Consider the following 5,841-nt stretch of genomic DNA (forward strand, 5'->3'; position numbering starts at 1 on the left):
AAAAATCTTGTATCATCCAGCCTTATTCAGCATATTAAATTATATGACTAACTACATATTACTTAATATTCACATTTCTTTGCTGGTATTACCTAAATGTGTTGCATTTAGGTAATACCATGTAGATCAGGAATTCTCACTTGAATTCCTGATCTACATGCAAATACTTGATATAACGTAAACACTGAGAAAAGGGGAAAAAATTTGTGAAATGTAGAGTATTACAAATGAGCTTCAATTTTATTGTAGGTACAAAACAGGATAGCAAAATGAACAGTGAATATATAATATACTTCCTAGCAGCTAATCAGACATCAGACTTGTTTTGCCTTTACTGGTGATGAAAACTCGTCACTCTGGAGGAGAGGAAGACCGGCTCAGCCCCGTCCAGGATGACTGCAGTGTCAGGGTAGCCAACAAAGTGTGCAGGTAGATTTTTGCATATCTGGTGCTCCGGTTTCAAGATCATAGTTTAACCAAGTACTGTAAATAAAAACTTAGTCCACGTTGTGATGATCTGGCAGACTGTGGACTGATGGACGCAGTACCGGTCAGCTGGTCCAGGTGCTTGGATCCAGTGGAAAGGTAATCGGCACAGCGATCATGATTCAGAAACGCATCACGAGGTGTTACGATGCAAACCTGAAAAATTAAAAAGAAAAAAAACTAATAAGCGTCCATATTTAGCTGCACAACGTAATCAAAACTAATAAATCCTCAGCTCTTTGAGAGTTTTGCTTGAAAATAAATTGACAATATCTCAGGAAATTAAATGTGTAAGTGAAATAGTTCTGGTATCACAAAGAAACTGCAAAAAAAAATAAAAAAATAAATAAAAATAAAAAAATGTAACAACACTGAAGTTACTGAGTAAGAGAGAACTAAAATACTACTTAGAAAATGCATGTTAAAATCTGAATACTCTTTTGAAAGTGTGCAGCTGAAATTAATGTAAATTACTAGCAGGCAAACCACCGTGTTCGCCTAATACCTGCACCAAAAGTAATACAAAAAATGATGCATATCAGAGGCATTAGTTTATAAAAGTCGAGGCAAACCTAAATTTACCATTTTAAAAACAAAATGCAGTGGGAGGATGTAACTTCATAACCTCATTTTCTAAGCAGAATCTCAGAGGGGGAAAAAAAGAGAAATTACGTTGTGTAACGCAAGAACAAATTATAGCAGCCAAGTGGAAAAATTCACTCTAACGTGGATTATAATTATGAAACAGCAAAGGTAGATGTCATATTTTTGGGATTCGGGAAATACGTGATTTCTACCATTTGTTCTGTGGGTTTTTTATGTGGGTCGGTGCCACTTAAACGGCTGTAAAGCTAAGGTTTTGGACCTAAATCTGACTGACTAGTTCGGGCTTAAGCGTTGCTGCCCTCGGTTGTTCTACCTGCTCGGTATCGCTTGGACTGCATGTTAAATGTATTTTATATAATTGTCACATTAAAAAAAAAGCTAAGGAGTTGCCTAAAAATAATTTCATACTCCATATAACACAAACGCATCCACACACGTATTGACTTACCTTGTGCCGAATCGCTGCCTCTGTTCTCAGCCTTTTCCGGTAGCAGTGGATTTCCTCCGGCATTATTTTCCTCCAAAAAATTATTCCAGTGAACGAAGCACGTACAGCTCCCTTTTAACCTCCGGTTTCCCATTTCTGACGCTGGATCTTCAATGTCCTCAAGCTTTGAAATAGCAGGCAGCTACAAACCGGGTGTTAGCTGTAGTGGCTAAGTCTTGGCTACAGTCCGCTGTCGCCTTGATATCAGCTGGAAAATGAAAAAAAACTAAGCACTGGATGGTACCAGCTAATGACTGGACACAACGGCACACCCCAAAACTGGATTGTTGTACCAGTAGCTCACAGATATTTTAAGTTTTGCTTCTTTTTCATGGTACAGATCTTGCAGCTTTGGGTAAAAACAATAGGAGCAAGCAGGACCCGGAACCAATCTATGTGGCATAAATTCAAACGGAAATACGTCACCACCTCTCGTGGCATACACCCCGATAACAGAAAAAGTTAATATTGTAGTTGAGAAAACATAATTTACCTGGTCGGAAACTGACGGGGATTTTATGAGAACTAAGTTACATCGGTTTTGGTGAATTTTGTGTTTATTTTCTTACATTTTCACCGTGTTGTACTTTTCCTTTTGGCGGAGAGCTAACGCTAAAAACATAGCTGTTTGTGAAGAAATGCTCCGTCATAAACTGTTATCCAGTTGATATATTGGGTTTATGAAGAAGAATTTATTTGTATAATTTTAGTATTTGAAAAGAGTTCTGTTGTGTTTGTGGCCTGTTACACAGGTCAGGTTTTTTTGTTCGGTTGGAAGCTCGGTCGGAGCGAGGATTGGTCTGCCATGTGCGACGTGCACATTCACAGACGGGATTCAAGATGGCGAGCCAGACCTGGACCTTCAATTCATCTTCTCCATCGTATCAGGGAGGGACTCTCCTGCGTATGGTAATTCGCTGCCGGAGCGGTAGGAATATCAGAAAGTAGTTCAAACCAAACTGAACAGGATTAAGAACTGAGTAAATTTATTTATTTTTTTTTGACTGAATCAAACTGAAGCTTTTCAGCGCGACAGCGGACTTTTCATTGAACCGAGTACCTGAACTTACATTTGAACTTGAATTTAAAGTGCCATACTTTGATTTTCATATGTAATGCCTCTGAATGTGATTTGAATAATTGTGGTCCACTTTGATTTAATTGTCTAATTGTGTTTGAAGGTATTTCCTTACCTGGGCTGCACAGTGGCGCAGTTAGTAGAGCTGTTGCCTTGCAGCACGGGTTCGATTCCCGGCCCCGGTCTTTCTGCATGGAGTTTGCATGTTCTCCCTGTGCATGCGTGGGTTTTCTCCGGTTTCCTCCCACAGTCTAAAAACATGACTGGCCTTTCCAAATTGCCCCTAGGTGTGAGTGTATGTGTGCATGGTTGTGTGTCCTGTGTGTCTCTGTGTTGCCCTGCGACAGACTGGCGACCTGTCCAGGTCGCCAGTCTGGACATTGTTTATGTCCAGACACCCTGGACATTGTTTATGTCCAGGGTGTACCCCGCCTCTCACCCGGAACGTTAGCTGGAGATAGGCACCAGCAACCCTCCCGACCCCACTGAGGGACAAGGGTAAACGAAAATGGATGGATGGATGGTATTTCCTTACCTGTAAAAGACAAGAAAACGAGTTAACTCAGGAAGAAAAATGGGAATCCTAAAATAGGTGTAACCTAGGAAAAGAGACTGGTCTAACTAACTTAAATTAGTCTGACTAAAATAACCTAGGAGAATAGAGACTGGTCTAACTAAACTAGATTAGTTTTACTAAAATTAACCAGGTGAACTAAAGAGTAAAAAGAACACAGGACGAAAAATGGGATTTTCGTCAGCTATTGGCACCTTGTTCTGCCGTGCGCATGGAGATTGAGGGCTTTCGGCAAGAGGTCTTTGTCAGAGTCAAGCACTGCCAAAAATGGTCAAAAACGCTGTGTGTCCGTGTTCCCCTATCACCCCTCTCCCCTTGTGCCTAACAAAGGTTTTCGTATTTAAATGAAGTTGCTGAGTGCCATGCAAATGCAAATCAACTGTTGAGCACCTCCTTTTGACTCTTATTCATTTTGTAACTAATCCTTTTTAATTTCTGTTCACCATAAAGAAGTATGTTTGAAGAAAACAATCTATCTTATCCATTAAAATATATACTACATGTGTGTTAGGGGCACTGAAAAACTTAGTTTTGGTTGAATTGATGATATAAAAGAAGAATATGCATGATTACATACAATAGACTTTTGTGAAACGTGATCTTACTTTGACATTCCTCCTATCTGAAGATTTATCTTGTGATGAGAGGAATTGCACAACTTAATCAAAAATAATAATGAAAACCATGTTCCAGAGTGGTAGATTGTACATAAAGTATTTTTGTGAATAATATTCAAACTAATGTTAATGTTCACTGATTGCTTTAAAGACCCAGAGTCATGCTATATTGGAGTGGCAGTGGTCATTCCACATCACAATACAGGACTTAAGAAACTACAGATTTTTCAGTATTCAGTTGCTTAACTCTCAAGTTTAAATTGAAGAACAAAATGGTTGAAAGTTTGTGATACCTTCTGATAGAGTATAAACATTTGTATTCTTTTTTTTAAAGTTTTGATAGTTAAGCATTAAATATAACTCACGGATTATGAATCATATTCTGTATAAACTAAAAAGGAGACAGCTCAAAGTAGAATTCAGTAAATAAACATATAATTAATTGCTAAAAACATTTTAGCAATTAATTATAATAAAAAKAAAATATACTGTCACGTAACTTTTGGAAAAAGAACTTTCAGAACGTATTTTTTTCTGTCAACTTTAATTTAACACTCCAGTCCATTTGGTGGCAGTAATGCTGCTTTCACGTCAAGCAGCCGCCATTAAACTCCAGAGGAAGATTTAGATTTGCACTGGTGGTAATGAGTGCTAACTGCCTACACCCAACATGAACGAAAATACCCGTGCGTTGTGTGAAATGGTGGAAAAARTCCTATTTCACGGAGTTACCTCTTCAGTATCGTTTTGATATTAAGCAATGTTCCAGCGGAAAACAACAGATGACACCGCGGCGGTCCAAAAAGACCAAACTCACGGTAAGAAGCTTTTATAAATAGCACGTGGAGCGAGGCTAGTTGCTTTGTTTGTTTCTTACAGAAAGCGGTCTGTCGTTTTCTTAATGCCGAAACAAGTGTAGGGTGAGATTTTGTATTGTAATCTACTCGCATCTTCTTTGATTTTTTCAGACCTGAAAAATTGCCAAGCCATACCAGCCAGACCTCAGACCACGGTGCCGAGGAGCTCTTACGGAGTCCACCAGGATGAAGAGAAATTCAGTAAGTTACGATTTCACATTTAGTGAATAGTGAACACTCGCATATTTGTAAGAAAAACTGATCTTCCCGTTATTTTATTTATTTTGTTATAACGCAGTACAGCAAGACAGAGTGTGGAACGCACTAAAAATCTACAAAATGGCGGACGAAGGACGCATCTCAGGATGAAGTCATGAAGCCGGTATGTATAATCACTGCGTTGATTCCCGACTGTATAATGGTTTGTTGAGAATAATTTTAACTTATTTACTTACATATTTTTGAGAAAGCGATATATTTGCTACAATATTTTTTTTATTTTACATTTATTTCCACAGACTCCACAGAATGAGAGTCACATTTGTGTCAATCAGACTCTTCAGGAACGTTCTGATGTCCGTGATGAGGACAGAGATGCAACTGTGTGTGAGTATCTACTATTTTAGAATGTTGATATTTTATGCTTCAACATTGTTTATGTACATAATGTAATTATGCTATGTATTGACAATGCACAAAAATGTTTTCCAGCTGCATCCAGRACCTACTGCCAGTCATCCAGATGTAGCTAAAGAAAGAAGCAGGTAAGATTTATTACTAGAGATGTCACAATTGCATCAAATGCATCAGTTTTGCATGCATGTTTGTATATATGTGTGTATGAATGCAATCAGCAGTGAAAAGAAAAATAACATTAAATTTTCTTAAGAAGCTGTAACATTTTGGGAAAAGATGGTGTGCAATAATTATAATGTAGCCTCAATTGTTAATTACAAATCACTTAAGTACTTTTATCAATGTTTTGTTAAATATCATGTTTATTCACATGATATTCAGGAGTTGATACTTTACCACATAGCCATAGTCTTCAATGACAAATGGATTACACCTCCCCATATTTGGTGTTTCTAAACCAAGACACTTAAAATGTCAGTATAGTTTCAACAATATGTTTT

This window comes from Poecilia reticulata, linkage group LG15 (genome assembly GCF_000633615.1).
Source record: "Poecilia reticulata strain Guanapo linkage group LG15, Guppy_female_1.0+MT, whole genome shotgun sequence".
Lineage (NCBI taxonomy): Eukaryota > Metazoa > Chordata > Actinopteri > Cyprinodontiformes > Poeciliidae > Poecilia > Poecilia reticulata.